This window comes from Triturus cristatus, chromosome 4_1 (assembly GCF_964204655.1).
Source record: "Triturus cristatus chromosome 4_1, aTriCri1.1, whole genome shotgun sequence".
Classification (NCBI taxonomy): Eukaryota; Metazoa; Chordata; class Amphibia; order Caudata; family Salamandridae; genus Triturus; species Triturus cristatus.
In genome coordinates this window covers 1,033,597,657-1,033,617,697 of record NC_140585.1, presented here as the reverse complement: position 1 = coordinate 1,033,617,697, position 20,041 = coordinate 1,033,597,657, and the positions used below count along the sequence as shown (strand labels likewise).

At 48.1% G+C, this 20,041-nt stretch overlaps 1 protein-coding gene across 3 annotated transcripts in view; it reads left to right on the top strand.

The window, feature by feature from the left end:
• LOC146856006 (metabotropic glutamate receptor 8) overlaps positions 1 to 20,041 on the top strand; it is a 2,429,629-nt gene that overhangs the window by 675,748 nt on the left and 1,733,840 nt on the right. The gene's annotated exons all lie outside the window — the stretch shown is intronic.

Below are 20,041 nucleotides of genomic sequence, written 5' to 3'. Positions count from 1 at the left end.
ACGACCCCTTCATACACAGAACTTTGCGTTGAAAGGGTGTCCCATAGGTGTTGCTGTGGGTGTTCCCACGCAACACCCATAGAACAAGACACATCTCCAGATTTATGAGAAATCGTAAATCTGGAGGTGTGTGTGAATGCTGCTCCATCCTAGAGTTGGTGTAGCAAGGTGCAACGAGGAGAATTGTTTTCATTTCTCCTCATTTTTTCCTCTTTCAATGCATGCTGCATTCCACAGCATACATTGAAAGAGGAAAATGCCTTAACTGATTGCTTTTGTGCAGGAAGGTGTCCCTTCCAGCACAAAAACAATCTCCACACGACACAGACATCCTTGCACCATGGTGCAAGGGTGCCTGTGTCACTGCATGGCTGCAGTTTGTGCAGCAGTGCAAAGGGAAGCACAGAGTTGCAACATATTCATGTACATATGTCACATCCCTGTGCTTCAGAAGTGCCACAGTGCAGTGCAGCTAAAGAGCTTGCAGTGTCACGCTGCAGTACTTCCTCATAAATCTTCACCTATAAATTCACCATACACTACTAATGCATTCTTTCAGTCAATCATGCTGTATACATATATTCAACCACACTTTCACACATTACCTTGCAATTATAGTTCTTTCTTTAACCAGATAAGGTAGTTCTGATAAGAACTTCTTTTTCTTCTTTTTTGCTTTTTGAACAATTTTGTATTTTGTTTTTGTTTTTTCAAAAAATGAACAAAAAAAACAACGAATAAAACAGGAAACATTTGGAATTACTTATCATTCCAAAAACAAAAAAACAAAAAAATTAACAACGATGATTGCGTTGCAAAGCACAAACTGCAGATTAACTGCGGATTAAGGTCGGTTGGCAGGGCTGGGGCACATCGGATCGCTCTTTAAAAAAGTGTCTGACTGTGTTTTCAACTTGTCAATGTTTATTTTAAAGATCGTCACTTTTAAAAATAATTGCGTGTTTTCCACAAATCTATATCATTTTACGCCCACTCTCATACACAGTGGTTCACTTGCCTGAGCTTACGTTTCCGGTCCGTCACGGCTACCTGGTGCCGATTGTATGGAGAAACGTGCCAGGCTTACTTCCTCTATCCTACAGAACCACCCCCACTTCATGCTGACTGGCGGGCTGCTTGGCGGGATAGTGGGAAGTTAAAAACGAAATGCTTTCTCGAACGCGCAGCGGACGCACGCAGTGGGCGCGCCTAAGGCAAGCTCGTCTGCGCCCGTCCGCGGCCGTCCAGGGCCAGGGGCCACTCCTAATGCCCATTTTATTAAACACTCTTACTCGCCTAAGGTATTGAAAGCGTGGCAGGATAATTTTCAAATCACCGAGGAAAACAAACGTATTCTTGAACAAGAGGAAATCTACATACATCGAACTGACTTTCCAGAACTTGTTCTGGATAGTCATCCTATTAAAACTATACTGCGATCCACTGCTTCCTCTCCTAAGGCTCAGAAACTCACAGGACTCACAGCTTGCTATTTAAACACCCAATCCTTGGTGTAACACCAAGCTGAAATCTCACTGTTGCTACAATCAGAAGCCCCAGACTTCCTCCTATTAACGGAAACTTGGCTGACTGATGATTGTGCCCCAGACATCCTAGCAGCTGTCCCAGATGGCTACTATATCCTTCAGGCTAACCGCCCTCTGGGGAGAGCCGGAGGCGGGGTTGCTGCCATTATTCGTAAGGAACATCAGTTCTCTAGCCTAGAGGCCACTGGTTTGCCTTCAATGGATTTTCTGATTCTAAAATTCGATTCCCCTCAGTCACCTTTTATCTGTGCCCTTTTTTATAGACCCCTGGTAATATGCCCAACTTCCCACAAGCACTGGGAGAGATTATCTCTCATCTTGTCATCAACTATGCCAGAATTCTCATAATTGGGGACTTTAATTATTGGCCCTCCGATAATCGGGAGAGTCCTAGTTCGAGAGAATTTACTGACTTACTTGCAGGGATGAACTGTACCCCACACGTGAGGACGGCCACTCACATAAAAGGGCATATCTTGGATCAAGTTTGGACCTCTAACTTAGAGATTTCTACCCCTTTAATATCCCCGTGTGCCTGGTCCGATCACTATCTGATTCGATTTACTCTCCAATGTATTCCTTCTCCTAGACTCCAACTAATTGAGAACCAACTATCTAGTAACTGGAGACGAGCAGACCTGGACCAGTTCCGTTCATGCCTGAAGAGCACTTCCCCCTCTGTCCTAGAAGATTTCCAGACCCAGGCAGAGAGTATAGAACTTTGGCTGAAATCAGCTAGTGATCAAGTCGCCCCCCTAAAAAAAATTAAGACTGTGAGACCTTACGACGCTCAATGGTGGTTCTCGGAAGATCTCAAATCAAAGAAACTGGAACTTAGACAAGCCGAACGCTAATGGCGCCGCTATTATCTCGCAGAGAAAAAAGTTTTTTACGTAACCCTGATGAAAGAATACAAAAATTTGATCATTCATTACGGCCTCTAATAAATCCAAAGAGATTTTCTCTATAGTTGACCAACTCTCCAAACCTGATAGAGTCACACCTAAACCTGTCCCTTCTCAACTTCTACGTGACTCTCTAAACTCATTTTTTATGGAGAAGATAGCCACCATTAAGGCTAGTATCCCTCTCGGGGCTAGTGTTCTTTACGATCCCAACAGCGAGCGGAGCCTACATCATCTTGACCGCATTCCTCCCATCCCGAGGAGACTTTCTTGACCCTACTAAATAGGGTCACCTCAGGCTCTCCCCTGGACTGCTGTCCCCCTCATATTCTTCGGGAAGCATTCACCATATGCCCAGACTCACCTAGATCATTTCTGAACAACTCGCTGGAGCAAGGCATGGTTCCAGTCTCCTTCAAAAGAGCTGAAATTATTCCAATCTTGAAAAAATCGGGCGCTGACCCAACAGTTCTTAGCAACTATCGTCCCATCTCTCTGCTACCCTATCTAGGTAAGGTTCTAGAGACCCATGTAGCCAACTGCCTGAGCTCCTTTGTTGAACAGTCTCAGGTCCTGGACTCCCACCAGGCCGGATATAGACCTGCTCATTCGACCGAGTCAGTTATCCTCTCTTTTATGGATGTGCTCAGGGAGGGGGCGGATTCAGGCACCCCTCAGGCCCTGATTCTTTTGGACCTGTCGGAAGCTTTTGACACGGTTGATCATGATATCCTGATCGACCGTGTTGCTAATGCCGGAATTCGGGGTCTGGCTTTGGGGTGGATCTCCTCCTTTCTGAGCAACCGGTCTCAAGCGGTGCGCCTCGCTGGTTTCTCTTCTAAAAAAAGGGACATCACCTGTGGGGTCCCCCAGGGCTCCTCTCTTTCCCCGCTCCTTTTCAATCTTTATCTTCTTCCCTTAATTCACTCACTGAGGAAAAAAAATGTTGAAATTTTTAATTATGCAGACGATCTCCAACCGGTGTTTAATATTAATACCTCTGCCTCATCTGAAGCCAATGTCCAAGATACGATGGTCTTCATAAGTGACTGGATGAATAACAATCAGCTGAAGCTGAACTCGGATAAAACTGAGCTGATCCTGACAGGAGGTACCGCAAATCCTTGGCGTTCTAATTTTTGGCCCCCTAAACTCGGCAATTCTCCTGTGCCTACTGCCTCCTCCAAGAGCCTGGGGATCATTATTAGCAATGATCTCTCGATGAAGGCTCAGATCGGCTCGGTTGTCTCAGCTGGCTTCTTTCAGTTGCGCAGATTGAAGAAGATTAGCAGATTTTTTAGCAGGGAGGCTCTGATCCTGGCCACCCTTGCCCTAGTGATCTATCGCCTGGATTATGCCAACTCACTGTATGTGGGCATCCCAGCTTATCAACTCAAGCATCTCCAACTGGTTCAGAACCAGGCAGCTAGGCTGATTTTTTCACAGCCTAAATGGTATCATGTCACTCCTCTCATGAAAAGCCTACATTGGCTTCCAGTGAGCATGCGCAGCGTTTTTAAGATGGGTTGCACCATTTTCAAAGCTTTACAAGGCATTGGTCCGATCTTCATTTCGGCTCGCCTGCACCGCTATACCCCCTTTCGTAATCTTAGATCCTCCCACCTGAACTTGTTTGAAGTTCCTATAGTTAAGTGAAAGAAGCATGGCGGACTAAGATTCTCCGTTCTTGCTCCACAATTTTGGAACTCCCTTCCGGCGGAGATTAGGTCTCTGACTTCTTTGGCCCAATTCAGAAAACAGCTTAAGACTTGGTTGTTCACTCAGGCCTACACCGATTAAAGCTATCCTCCTGTTCACTGTCGTGACCCTTCCCTGAGCGCCAAGAAACTGTTGGTGTATGTGCGCTCAATAAATGTTTTTAACATAACATAACATAACATCCACCGACTGCTCACCGAAGCCTATAAGTTTCTTACACTTCACGCAGTGTTGCTCGAGAAAGGCGAATTCTGGCCTAATGTCCATTGCAGGTGTTCCTGAGGACGCTCCAGATGTACTTGCCACAACAGGTGAGGGGTTCAAAGCAGCTCGCCTCATTTCCTCCCGAGCAAGATTGAGAGGATGTGTGGTCCGGAGATGCTTGTACATAGAAGCAGTGCCACAAGAGTATTTTTTTTCACTGCCTCTTGACAGGACTCGGTCACAAATTTTGCACGTCAACTTTCTCGCATTTGCTTTCTTCTCTTCAGGAGGAAATGTGAAGAATTTCCACACAACAGATTCCGGCCTGTGTGGACGTGGTGCCTCCTGCAAGAATTCTTCTTCAGAAGGTACTCCCTCCTGCTGCTTCTGCTGTCCAGATGCCATTTTGTTTGATATTTTTTTTAAAAGACCAAAAAATACAAGCAAAAAGGGTTCTTGTAGGAAAAGAGATGTCTCTCTAAAGATGCTCAAACAAGAAAGATTAAAATGGGTGGGGTCCTTCAATAGTTACAGTGGAAAAAGTTATGAACCAATGAAATCTTTTTTTTTGAGGTCACATGGGATCCGCGCACTCTGCGCTCACGAAGCACGCACCCGACGCGATATAGTATACTTTTATTATAAGTATAAATATATTATTTTTATGAATATCTTAGATAGTCTCTTGCCCTAATATGTATATTAAACACACATACATATCATAGAACACCCAGCGCGCCCCAGCACGTATATGACGTCACGCCGGACCTGCCACCGTGCAAGCATCGTGTACCGTAATGCGCATGTGTCACGAATGCGCGGAGCAGGAGTCGCGGACTGGTCGCATACCAATCGTGCACATCACGTAATATTAAATGTATATGATGCAACTGAAAAACACGCAGCCGTCGCACACCGTACGCGGATCCTTCACGATGCTTCTAAAATGGCGGCTACAATCTGCGCACCTACCGTGATGTGTACGTTTTGCGTGCCCGACTCCGAAAAAAAATTGGAAAAAAAAATTAAAAAAGAAAATAATATAAATATATTAAAATAAAAAAAATAAAACAAAAAAAGTAAACAATATTTCAGTTGTAATTTAAAAAAAAAATTTTTGTTGCAATTTTCAGAAAATATATAATGTTATTTAATGAATAGAATATTTATAGATAAACAGTTAAAAAACTGTAGAAAATCAGTACAATAAAATAGGTATAACTACTATTACACTTAAAAATTAGCATTTAAAAAACCTTTGAAATTCACCCCTGAAACCTATGTTTTTTTCTGTGAATTTCTAAGGTTTTTTTAAATGCTAATTTCTAACTATAACGTCTCTGAAACCTATGGTTTTTTCAGTGAATATATATATATATATATATATATACACATATATATATATATATATATTATCTACTGGCGGTCGCCAGCAGATAGTTATAGTTAGGACCGTGTTTCCATAGGAAATCTCAGAATTCTATTTTGAATAACTTTGGCGCCGGTTGACGAATCTTCGCGAAATTTTCAAAACTAATGGGGCGCTCCGCTCAGCTCCTACCCTGAAAGTCTCGGGGGGATTCGTCAAGCGGGGGCCCAGAAAAAAGGGGGTCCCAAAACGCGTTTTCCCCATGCATTTTCCCATAGGACCTTTAGTCGAAGGTACAGCCCGAACGGCTGAACAGAATTACTTGAAATTTGGCAGAGAGGTAGTCCTCAGGTCAGGGATGTGCCTTTAGCATATATGGAGTCAATCTGTTCAGTAGTTCCTGAGAAAATTGCAGTTAAAGCACATAAATATCTATAGCCGCGCACCCTAACGTGCGCGAGTGTAATTCTGATTGGTTGTTACATGTCAATCAACGTTCGAATCGGTCGAAATCAGGAAGTGTCGGCCACCATTTTGTTTGTTTTCAGTGCGAGAGTGGAAAAGGAAGGTGGCGAATGTGAAAAGAGGGCAGGTTAGAGAGTTCCTGACCCCCTAGCCTTTGTCAGGGGGTCCCTGAAGGACCCCGAAGGCAGAAAAAAACATTTAATTTTTTTTTTTTTTAAATCGCGGGGGTGTGCACGGTGAAAAACCATTAAAAAAATATATATATTTAATACGTAGTTTATTGTAAAATAAATATATAAAAAAAATAATAATACATACATAACTTAGCATTTAAAAAACCGTACAAATTCACTAAAAAAACCATAGGTTTCACACACGTTATAGTTAAGAATTAGCATTTAAAAGACCTTGCAAATTCACTTAAAAAACCATAGGTTTCACACATGTTATAGTTAGGTGGATATTTCACTCGTAAAAAACCAATGAAATTCCCCCGTTATAGTTAGATCAGATAACTATAACTCGCGCAACCGCCACTCTATCACAAGGATGATGTCATCAGTGATGTCAAGAGTGATGCCACTGACCATGTCATGAGTGATGTAATATGTGACGTCATGAGCAGAGGATTGCGGGCACGCGAGTTATAGTTATCTGAACTATCTATAACGGGGGAATTTCATTGGTTTTTTACGAGTGAAATATCCACCTAACTATAACATGTGTGAAACCTATGGTTTTTAAGTGAATATATATATATATATACACACACACACATATATACATATGTTAGTGGTAGTCCCCACTTGCTTTACTTTGCATTACGATGTATTTGTGGTCTCGTATTCTGATACTGCATATACTAACGTAGACTAAGCAGGCCGTTTAAATTCGCCCTTATGGCTATATGATATTCATATGTCATATTCCCTCCTCTGTATGCCATTACCGCCACATTGGTTTAGAACACATTACACGGGACACACTGAGATGGGCTGTTCCGCTCCTATTCGAGCGGCACTCCTAATCACTTTTGTGTTTTTCCATTTTGAGTGACTTTTGAACTCGATCTTTATTTAAGGAAATAAATTTGCCTACAGATGCGAATATATACTGTTTATATTACCAATGTATGTTATTTCATATATTCACGCACAATTGTATTTTGCAAAGTCACGGTGTAAAAACTTCTATGTCTATGACATGTACTGGTTGTCTTGGCAACCACAGGTAAATGGTGGAGGTATTTGTTTGGTTGACACTGACAGAACATTTCATGCAGTGAGCAAGGCGGTTTCACCGCCGAAACGCGTCTGACCTGAATTTGAAATAAATCGCCGTCTGTGCCATAATTCTTCACGGTGTTGGTGCCTGTTTGTGGAAAGACGATCAGGGTGTTAATATATATATATACATATATATATATATATATATACACACACATACAGATGCACACATATATACACACACATACATATATATATACACGCACACATACATATATAGTAATTAATTCAATAACTTTATTCGGACGCCGATAGCCATTCATAAAAGCAAAATGAAAAAAGCATAAAAAATACAATTCATAACAACGATTCAAACTATGTGGATAAATATTCAATAAAATGCAGGATAAAACAAAATTATAATCAATAGATTATATAGCCATATACCAGTGTGCAATAATTAGAAATTACAAATAAATCAAAAGAATAATCACTTCCGATTGAGTTTTCTCCCTTGAGTTCATAGTACATCCAATAAAGAAAAACCATGGGGGCAAAATCCCTATATGATGGTTAATTAGGGTTAGGTGAGGCCAGGGTTGAGAGGGAGGACAAAGACCTCATATTGGGTCCGCATGCACTTCCCACCTACCCTAGCACATATAAATAAGTCTTTATCAGTTGTACAGATGTAGAAATAACGAAGGTAGCATGTGAAGTGGGTGCTCATTCAAGGACCAAAATACATTTCCTCCCAGTATCCCCTTACTATTGGAAAATTAGGGAAATGTTCTTTCTAGCATAAAAAGCAGCCCATAAAAAGGATGCCACATTACAGCAGACCTCGAAGGAAGGCAAATATTGTATATATTGATATGCAGGTAGACATTGGGTAAAGTGTAGGTGTCTTATGATCGGTGTAATATATTGCTTTCTCTAATCATTATAAAACGTACAAAAAAGCACCATGTGCATAGTATCCTGTGCCATCGCGTCATCACAGGGACAGTTAGAAAAAGTTACAGACCAGTCATACATATTGGGAAAACTAACCAGTCGATGGAAAATGTCCAGTCTTAAATGAGTCAGAACAAACCTGTGTCTTGCATTTAAAACTGCTTTTAGGTAGGGTTGCATATCAAAAGTAGTTAAAATCATTTGTTTTTCAGAACACTAGGTTTGGAAGTTTCAGTTGTCAGCCTCAGGTTTTCCAGGTGTGTCATTACTTCGCTGTTGACTTCTTCCAGACTAAAGGGGACATGTATATATATATGCACACATGCACACATATATACATGCGATCCACAATCCTCAGAAAAAGCAGGGACCCATCTGGGTATGAGGAGCCCTGAACACATACAGTTTTGCAGACCGGATGAACTGCTCGTTCGGGTACGCGCTCTCACCTCCAAAGGAAGAGCGTATTCAAACTCTTTCAGTGCATGTGATTTATTGTCATCATAGCCCAAATAACACAACATGTTTCAGCATAGAAAACGCCTTGTTCATGGCTCAGCTAACTATAACTGCTGAATTTCACTGGTTTTGCACCAGTAAAATCTGAGACTAACTATAACATCCCTGTAACTTTTGTTTTTTTCAGTAAATTTCTAAGGTTTTTGTTAGAATGGGGAACCTCTGGTTGGCACAGGTAGGTACTTGTGACAAGCAGTGGTCCCTTCTTCTATTCAGGGCGAGAGAATTACCCCTTCAGAACAACCCCTGCTCACCCTATAGGTAGTGTGGCGCGAGCAGTCAGGGCTAAACTTCAGGGCGCTAGTCAGTTAAGCATTTATGATCACACACAGTAAACCACAACGATCCCCCACAAATGGACACCAGGCGTAAGTTGTATCAAAAATACGGATGCTTTATATAAAAGATTCTTTGTTACGCAGGCATGTACAAGACCATCAATAACGGTTGCGAAATTGAAGCCACAAGATGATAATTAGGCACTGTTCTTTTCTTTGGTAACTTATTCGATCACGAGCGCTTCACAGGGCTCGGTTGAGTCGGTCCAGTCACGATGATGCGCAGTGCACCCGGGGTACAGTGATACGGGGAAATCAGAACGTTGCGGACCCCGAGTCCGATAGAGAGTTCACTGTATCTGGGAACGTGCGATGTGCTTGGACGAATCTTCGGGGGAGATGCAGGTTCTGCACCTCGCGGGTCTTCCGGATCAAGAATTCAGCGGGCGGCTCTCGGTAGACAGGTGCGGCCCAGGGCCTCCGGCACGGACTGTGCGGGAGGTCACTGCGGAGGGCGGCACGGTCAGACTCAGGCTGGGAGGTGAAGCGGGGCGGCCGGATCCGTTACGACGTACTGGCGGCCGTCCGAGGCTTGATTTCACTTCCCAATTAGAAATCCGGCGGGAGGGCGAGAGGGCACCAGGCACGCTCCAGTGGCAGGCAGGTGACAGGGAAGCAGGGCGTCCAGCCTCGATGGGTCCAGAGCGACTCAGGTAGAGCGGGGTTCTCGGCGAGGGGAGGCGGCCAGGCTTCTGGGTGTCACGGCCCTAGGAGGGGTGTCAAGGTGCGCAGAGCACTCCGGCGGGAGAAAGCACACGGCTCGAGTTCTCAGACGAGCGGAGACACGGTGAACCCACTGGTCCTGGGGTTCAGTTCAGGGGGCAAGCTCTTCTTCCAAGCCCTTGGAGATAGTTGAAGAACAAAGTGCAAAAGTCTCTTTCAGTCTTTTTCCTCTCCTTCCTCAGCAAGGCACCTACTGCAGGCCAGTCCCTCAGGTCAGGGAAAGTTACTCCTCCTTCAGCTTCTTCCAGGTCCTTCTAGTCGGGCAGAGTTCCTTCGTGGTTCAATCTGGATCTGATTTCTTAGGAGCCAGGCTCCTACTTTTCTACAGTGATTCTTTTGTTCTTTAGCGCCAGGGGGCCTGGGCCTGGCTCAGTCCAGTTCTGGAGTACTTTGTTTTGGGTGACTCTGCGCTTTCCTTTCAGCAGCAGGGCAGAGACATCAGCCGCTCCACAGGGGGCGGAGCCGGCTTTGTGGTGGCAGAGCACAGGTCTATTCAAGAGTCAGGGTGTACTCCTCCCACCCATCCTGGTGCAATCTCTCTACCCACCACCTGGCAGCCAACCTGTCTCCTGGAATCCCCCAGCCCTGCTCCTGTACTGTTGCTAGGCAGAACACACACCCACAGCAGAGGCGGACTGAGATGGTTAGGTACGCAAAGGCTAACTAGCATTTGCAAACCCTGGATATTAAAATAACCTTTACTAAAAGATGTATTTTATTATCCCGAGTTCAGGCATACTAAACATGACTTCCTACCATGCTCTCTGAGTCCACTGGGGTCACAGCGTGTAGCGATCCCAGCAGCCCATTCTGGCCTACGGAGAGCAGGTAGCCTTCAATAGTGAAAAACGAAAATGGCTGTAATTCACTATTAAGACATGCCACACACATCAGGGCATGTCCTACCTTATGCCTACAATGCACCCTGTGCTTGGGCCTACCAGAGGGGTGACTAACATGTAGTTAAGGGAAGGTTTAGGGACTGGCAAGTGGGGACACTTGCTCAGTCAGCGCGACAGTACCAGACCGCGCGCAGGTTCTGCAGTGGCAGATCCTAGACACATTTTACCCCGCTGCTTCGGTGGGTTGCACAATCAGTGCTGCAAGCCCACTAGCAGCATTTGGATATACAAGCCCTTGGCACCCCTGGTGCACTCTACAAGGGACTGACAGTAACCCAAATATGCCATAACGTGGAAGTCAATTCACATAATACACGTTACCATAGGGAGCACTTGCACTGTGGCACTGGATGGCAGTGGCACAGTGCCCTGAGCAGCTAACACCAACACAAAAACACATTGAGGCACAGACAAAAAAATGGAAGGGTGACCCACGCCAATGGTGCCAGGTCTAACACGTGTCCCCTCCAGCTGAAAAGTGGGGAGAACTACCCTACCCCAGGGAGTTCTTCATCACTAAGGCGGAAAAACCTGGACAGACCGTCAGCATTGGCGTGATCTGTGCCAGGGCGATGCTCCACCGTAAAGTCCATACCCTGTAGGGAGATGGACCACCTCAACAGTTTTGGGTTCTCACCCCTCATTTGCATCAACCATCTGAGGGGCCTGTGGTCGGTCTGAACCCGGAAGTGAGACCCAAACAAGTAGGGTCTTAGCTTCTTCAGCGCCCAGACCACAGCAAATGCTTCTCGTTCTATCGCACTCCACCTTTGTTCCCGGGGAAGTAGCCTCCTGCTAATAAAGGCTACTGGTTGGTCAAAGCCCTCCTCAGTGATCTGTGAGAGAACAGCCCCTACACCATGCTCTGATGCATCCGTCTGCAACAGGAACTCTTTGGAGAAGTCAGGAGCCAAGAGCACGGGCGCCGTGCACATGGCAGTTTTCAGGGTGTCGAAGGCTTTCTGACAGGTGTCAGTCCATATCACTTTTCTGGGCTGCTTCTTCGAAGTCAGCTCTGTCAAGGGGGCAACGATGCTGCCATACCCCTTGACAAACCTCCTGTAGTACCCGGTGAGTCCTAGAAAGGCCCTCACCTCCGTCTGGGTCTTTGGGGGCTCCCAAGCCAGGATGGTTTCAACTTTGGGTTGGAGGGGCGCCACCTGGCCGCTTCCCACTTGGTGTCCCAAGTACACCACCGAACTCTGCCCGATCTGACACTTGCTTGCCTTGATCGTGAGGCCCGCCTTGCGCAGCGCCATCAACACTTCCCAGAGATGTTGCAGTTGTTCTTCCCATGTGCCGCTGAACACTGCGATGTCATCCAGGTAGGCGGCGCTGAACTCGGTCAGCCCGGCCAACACCTGGTTGACCAACCTCTGGAAGGTGGCAGGGGCATTCTTCATCCCAAAGGGCATCACCCGGAACTGGTAATGCCCATCTGGTGTAGAGAATGCGGACCTCTCTTTGGCCCCATCAGTTAAGGCGATCTGCCAGTACCCAGACGTTAAATCAAACGTGCTGAGGTACCGTGCAGCCCCTAACCGATCGATGAGCTCATCAGCTCTGGGGATGGGGTGCGCGTCAGTCTTCGTGACTGAGTTGAGTCCTCGGTAGTCCACACAGAACCGGAGTTCGGGCATGGCACCCGGCGCTGCAGCCTTTGGGACCAAGACCACTGGGCTGGCCCAAGGACTGCTGGAGGACTCAACCACCCCTAGAGCAAGCATCTTCGAGACCTCCTCTTTGATGCAGGCTCTGACCCTGTCAGTTACCCGGTAGGCTGTGTGCTTCACAGGTAAGCTGTCTCCTGTATCCACATCATGGACGCACCAATTTGTGATACCAGGAACCAGGGAGAACAGGTCAGAAAACTGCCCCAGCAGCTGGCTGCAGTCACCCTGTTGCTCAGGGGTCAGGGTGGGTGAGAGGTTAACTCCATCCACTGACCCGTCTCGCTCTGAGGCTACCAAGAGGTCAGGAAGAGGCTCGGACTCCTCTTCCGTCCCATCATCGGTGGCCAAGAGCATGCCCACTTCGGACCTCTCCAAGTGGGGCTTCAGTCGATTGACATGTAGGACCCTTAAGGGGTTCCTAGGAGACCGCAAGTTCACCAAGTAGGTGACAGAACTCTTGCGCTCCACAATCTCAAAGGGTCCTGTCCACTTGTCCTGGAGTGCACAAGGCTCCACAGGGGCCAGGACCCACACTTTTTGACCAGGTTGAAGCTCAACCAGAGTGGCATTCTGGTCGTACCACCGCTTCATTTCCTCCTGGCTGGCTTCCAGGTTTGCCTCAGCAAGTTGCCTGAAACGCCTAGTCTGGTTCCGGAAAGCCAGCATGTAACTGTATACATTCTGGGGAGGTTTCCTGGGAGATTGCTCCCAGCCTTCCTTGACCAGACTAAGAGGTCCTCGTACTGGGTGGCCGTACAAAAGCTCAAAGGGACTGAACCCTAGAGACTTTTGTGGCATCTCGCGGTACGCAAAGAGAAGGCATGGTAAGAGGACGTCCCACTTACGCCTCATGGGTTCCTCGAGACCCATAATCATGCCCTTCAGGGTTCGGTTGAAGCGCTCAACCAACCTGTTTCCTTGGGGATGGTAAGGGGTGATGAACTTGTAGGTCACACCACACTCTTGCCAAAGGGACTTCATATATTTCGATATGAAGTTGGTCCCCCTGTCAGACACCACCTCTAGAGGGAATCCTACTCGTGAGAAAATTCCCATCAGTGCCCGTCCCACCACGGGGGCCGTCACTGTCCTCAGAGGGATGGCTTCAGGGTACCGGGTGGCATGGTCCACCAAGACCAGGATAAACCTGTTGCCCATGGCTGTCTTTGGGTCCAGTGGCCCCACAATGTCAATCCCCACCCGCTGGAATGGGGTACTGACCACAGGGAAAGGTTGGAGTGGAGCTCTCAGCTTCCTTCCACTCTTGCCACTTGCCTGGCAAGTCTGGCATGTCCTGCAGTGAGTGTCAGAACTCCTGCGCATTTGGGGCCAATAAAAGTGGGTGACAAGCCTTTCAAAGGTCTTGTCCTGCCCCAAATGTCCTGCTAACGGTACGTCGTGAGCCAGCCCCAGTAGGAAGGCTCTGAACTTCTGGGGTGCCACCAGCGCACGGGCTGACCCAGGTTCAGCAACCTTAGGCTCTGAGTATAGGAGGTCGTTCTCCCAGTAGATCAAGTGAGTTCCGGACTGATCACCATTGACCTGGGATGCAGCCTGCTGCCGCATACCCTCTAGAGAGGGGCACTCTTTCTGCTCCCTGCAGAATTCCTCCCTGGTGGGGCCTCCTTCTTGCTGCCAATGGGTCAGCTCAGGCAGGTCCCCCAGTTCGGCTATCTGTTCCCCGGTAGGCTCCAGGGCATCCCCCTCAAGGTCTGCTTCCTCCTGGGCCGTGGGATCTTCAGGAGCCGGATTCCCGTGCCTCCCTTGCCCTCTCTCTAAGGCCGGTTCCTGGGCCTCTCCCTCAGGCTCCAGGGTTCCTTCTACACCCCTACCGGCTGCCATTGACCGGGTGGTCACGCAAGCCCAATCAGGCAAGCCCACCATCTGCAGGTGAGTTGTCTTCTCCACCTTTTCCCAAGGGGAGCTCTCCATATCGTTACCTAGGAGACAATCAACAGGCATGGCCTCTCTCACAGCCACTTGCAGAGTACCAGAGACCCCCCCCCACTCAAAGGGAACCTGAGCCATTGGACACTGACTCTCTGTGTTGTCGGTGTTGACAACACGGCAGAATGCGTGTGGGACAACCTGCTCTTGAGACACCAGGTGTTGCTTGACAGCAGTCACACTGGCTCCTGTATCTCTAAGAGCCCCCACCCTCTTGCCATTTATGGTCACCCACTGCCCATACTTTTGAGTATTGGGGGGCAGTTGGGCCTCCGCGACCATCTCACTGTCTCCTAATGAGACTAGGGTCATCTGTACGGGATCCCCCGCCCCTTGGACATCTATCTCCCTCCCCAAGGCTACACTATTCACTTGCTTGGGGGGTGGAGCACCAGAGGGTGCTGGTTTACCATACAGGGGGCACTTGGGATCCACGGAAATGTGCCCCAGGTTGTTACACTTGTAACATCTGAGGGGCCCTCTTTGAACAGGGTTACCTGTCGGGGCCCCGGTCTGCTTCGGGGGTGGGGGTGGCTGAGAACCTTTCCCTTGGTTCCCTTAGGGATTACTTTGGGGCCCTCTGTAGAACTCCCTCTGTTTACCCTTGTCCCCCCCACTCTTCTGCTGGGGACCCTGAACACCTTTGGCGGGGCCTCCCACGGGACCCTTGTGGACCCTGGTGCTGATCCAGTGGTCCGCTTCCTCAGCAAGCTTCCTAGGGTTAGTCAGCTTGCTATCGATCAGGTGCTGGCGTAGCTCAGGAAAACAATTATCCGACAAGTGCTCCCATGCAATTAAATCAAACAGCCCTTGGTAATCATTCACTTTGCTACCCTTCACCCAACCATCCAGCGCTCTGCAAAAAAAGGTCACATATTCTACATAAGTGGTACCAGGTTTCTTGGTGCAATCCCTAAATCTCTGTCTGTACAATTCAGGAGTTAACTCATACCTTGTCATAAGAGCCTCCTTCATGTGTGGATAGGAATCTTGACCGCCGAGGGGAGATCCAGCAGTGTGTCCCGCCCTTCACTTAGGAACCTTCCCCACAACCCCGCTCCCCAATCCTTCTCAGGGACCCGGTGGGAGGACATGGCTACTTCATAGGCCCTGAACCACTGCCCAATATCATCCTGCTTATAATATTCTTTGACTACATCTTTAGGAATGTGCACCCTTGACTCTGTTGAATTGCTACCACCAGAGGGTGAGTTGTCTAAACTCCTGGCCTTGAGATCCAACTCCCTCATTTTTACCTCATGCTCCATGGCCAGTTTTTGCCTTTCCATCTCCATTTGCAGTTTTGCCATCTCCACCTCATGTGCTCGTGCAGCACTCCTGTCGGCCATCTCCTCTGGCGACAGGCCTCTGCTAGGCTCAAAAACACCTTCGGGGGGTATCACTTCCCGTGCATTCTCTGGGAACTTTGATTCGTGCCAGGCTCTCAGCGCTTTTACGTACTGATCCTTGGTGCTTAGTCCACTTTGCTTAATTCTGTACTTGGAGAGATATCCTTTCAGGACATCATTGGTGCACTTCCTCAGTGCCTCTTGCTCCCAATCGATGTCATCAACTCCAGAGAATATAGAGGACGCTCCGCCTCCACTGACTGAGCTAGGCATGGTTTCTTAAGGTGGAGATTCTTCTTTAGCAACAACTGTCAATCAATCTGTGGCTGCGTTATAGGTCTGCTCTACGTGGTGATCAATAATTCACTGTATGTAAATCATAAATGCAAATTCGAAATCCCACCGCTGCCACCAATGTTAGAATGGGGAACCTCTGGTTGGCACAGGTAGGTACTTGTGACAAGCAGTGGTCCCTTCTTCTATTCAGGGCGAGAGAATTACCCCTTCAGAACAACCCCTGCTCACCCTATAGGTAGTGTGGCGCGAGCAGTCAGGGCTAAACTTCAGGGCGCTAGTCAGTTAAGCATTTATGATCACACACAGTAAACCACAACGATCCCCCACAAATGGACACCAGGCGTAAGTTGTATCAAAAATATGGATGCTTTATATAAAAGATTCTTTGTTACGCAGGCATGTACAAGACCATCAATAACGGTTGCGAAATGGAAGCCACAAGATGATAATTAGGCACTGTTCTTTTCTTTGGTAACTTATTCGATCACGAGCGCTTCACAGGGCTCGGTTGAGTCGGTCCAGTCACGATGATGCGCAGTGCACCCGGGGTACAGTGATACGGGGAAATCAGAACGTTGCGGACCCCGAGTCCGATAGAGAGTTCACTGTACCTGGGAACGTGCGATGTGCTTGGACGAGTCTTCGGGGGAGATGCAGGTTCTGCACCTCGCGGGTCTTCCGGATCAAGAATTCAGCGGGCGGCTCTCGGTAGACAGGTGCGGCCCAGGGCCTCCGGCACGGACTGTGCGGGAGGTCACTGCGGAGGGCGGCACGGTCAGACTCAGGCTGGGAGGTGAAGCGGGGCGGCCGGATCCGTTACGACGTACGGGCGGCCGTCCGAGGCTTGATTTCACTTCCCAATTAGAAATCCGGCGGGAGGGCGAGAGGGCACCAGGCATGCTCCTGTGGCAGGCAGGTGACAGGAAAGCGGGGCGGCCAGCCTCGATGGGTCCAGAGCGACTCAGGTAGAGCGGGGCTCTCGGCGAGGGGAGGCGGCCAGGCTTCTGGGTGTCAGGCCCTAGGAGGGGTGGCAAGGTGTGCAGAGCACTCCGGCGGGAGAAAGCACACGGCTCGAGTTCTCAGACGAGCGGAGACACGGTGAACCCACTGGTCCTGGGGTTCAGTTCAGGGGGCAAGCTCTTCTTCCAAGCCCTTGGAGATAGTTGAAGAACAAAGTGCAAAAGTCTCTTTCAGTCTTTTTCCTCTCCTTCCTCAGCAAGGCACCTACTGCAGGCCAGTCCCTCAGGTCAGGGAAAGTTACTCCTCCTTCAGCTTCTTCCAGGTCCTTCTAGTCGGGCAGAGTTCCTTCGTGGTTCAATCTGGATCTGATTTCTTAGGAGCCAGGCTCCTACTTTTATACAGTGATTCTTTTGTTCTTTAGCGCCAGGGGGCCTGGGCCTGGCTCAGTCCAGTTCTGGAGTACTTTGTTTTGGGTGACTCTGCAGCAGGGCAGAGACATCAGCCGCTCCACAGGGGGCGGAGCCGGCTTTGTGGTGGCAGACCACAGGTCTATTCAAGAGTCAGGGTGTACTCCTCCCACCCATCCTGGTGCAATCTCTCTACCCACCACCTGGCAGCCAACCTGTCTCCTGGAATCCCCCAGCCCTGCTCCTGTACTGTTGCTAGGCAGAACACACACCCACAGCAGAGGCGGACTGAGATGGTCAGGCACGCAAAGGCTAACTAGCATTTGCAAACCCTGGATATTAAAATAACCTTTACTAAAAGATGTATTTTATTATCCCGAGTTCAGGCATACTAAACATGACTTCCTACCATGCTCTCTGAGTCCACTGGGGTCACAGCGTGTAGCGATCCCAGCAGCCCATTCTGGCCTACGGAGAGCAGGTAGCCTTCAATAGTGAAAAACGAAAATGGCTGTAATTCACTATTAAGACATGCCACACACATCAGGGCATGTCCTACCTTATGCCTACAATGCACCCTGTGCTTGGGCCTACCAGAGGGGTGACTAACATGTAGTTAAGGGAAGGTTTAGGGACTGGCAAGTGGGGACACTTGCTCAGTCAGCGCGACAGTACCAGACCGCGCGCAGGTTCTGCAGTGGCAGATCCTAGACACATTTTACCCCGCTGCTTCGGTGGGTGGCACAATCAGTGCTGCAAGCCCACTAGCAGCATTTGGATATACAAGCCCTTGGCACCCCTGGTGCACTCTACAAGGGACTGACAGTAACCCAAATATGCCAAACGTGGAAGTCAATTCACATAATACACTTTACCATAGGGAGCACTTGCACTGTGGCACTGGATGGCAGTGGCACAGTGCCCTGAGCAGCTAACACCAACACAAAAACACATTGAGGCACAGACAAAAAAATGGAAGGGTGACCCACGCCAATGGTGCCAGGTCTAACAGTTTTTAAGTAGTAGTTGCTTTTGCAGAGTGGTGGAAAAAGGGGGCTGGGCCTCCGTCCAGCTCTCAGGAATCCCGCTGGGTAGGACTTACAGGATGTAACAGATGGGCTTCTTGGCCCCAAGGTCCCTCAGGGGTAAAGTGGACCTCGTCCCCCAACCAGTCGAGCACCATGAGGCGCATTTGCAGAGGGGTGAAGAAAGGGGGCGTGGCCTCCGAAGACCCCTTAGCAATCCCGCTGTGTTGGACTTACTAATACATTTCACATAGGGAGCATTTGCACTTTAGCACTGGTCAGCAGTGGTAAAGTGCCCAGAGTCCTAAAACCAGCAAAAGCGAAATGCAGCACAAAGTCAAAAGCAGAAGGTCAGAAACAAAAGAAACAGGGAAAATGATGCCAAAAGATGGCATGTCTGACACCATTCCAGAAGAAATCCCAGCTTGACCTTAGAAACCTTGCAAGAACAAAACGCATTCTGAACCAAGCAGCCTTACCTGTCATATGTAAGGCTGGTGAGTGGCTTTGTTGGCAAGCTGAGTTTGGCCTGTACATGTCCACACCACCCTTGAAGACTAGCCTGTAAGTGACCAGGACAAGCTCAGCCAGAGTAAGGTGCACATATTACAGAGCACCTACTCACCTGTTCTGTGTATGATCCAGTCTTCTTTAGAGATTTCTGTCAAAGCCTGTGAGACAGCTGCCTACAGACATCGAAGCCATGAAGAAGAAACCTCGACAAAGATATGTCTGCAGAGCGGGCACTCACATTCCTAAAGGAGGCCCTGCTGGATCAACTGGTTCAGGCCCTCTCACAAAGTGGGAGAGAGCATGAGTGGAGACGAATCTGGGTGGCGCCCAATTGTGACAAATCCACTACAATTCGAGCTACTTAGCCTCATCTGGAGAAAACTGTATATGTGAACAGTGAAAAACTGAAGGCACATTGCTATAGAGGGGGGTGAAGTGCATGTGAGCCTATTCAAGCTATTACTTTGACCCTGAGGGATCCACCTCAGTGCCCGGGACACTAATTGCATCTTGCCAATACTATGTACATTGTATTTCATTCTAGTATACATTAAAGTACTTTTTTTCTTGACAGTAAAGCAATGGGATGGACAATCTGCTAATGTGCTGATGTATGTTTGTTAAGTCCTGAACTCGAGTGCCCCCACCTCCTTGAGAAGCCTGTGACTGACTGCCATCAGTACCACTGAGAGTCAGGTGCTGTACTTGGCCGAATTTGCTGAGCCATTGTAGGCTGGACATCCGCACAATAAGGGAAAATGACCTCAACTTCCATAGTTGAGACTCAGTAGCCCCTGCTTGCCCTGTGGACCCTGAAACAGGGAATGGCAGTATTCACTTTTACTACATTTTTGCTGCTCAGGTTTGTCTCCATGCATCCAAAATATATTTCTAACCATTGCTGATTATTTGTTAAAAGTTGTTTTCCACTTATAGAAATTGGTTTGAATTGCTGCAGATTCCCCTCTCTTACAAGGTTAAATGGAAGCAACTTGT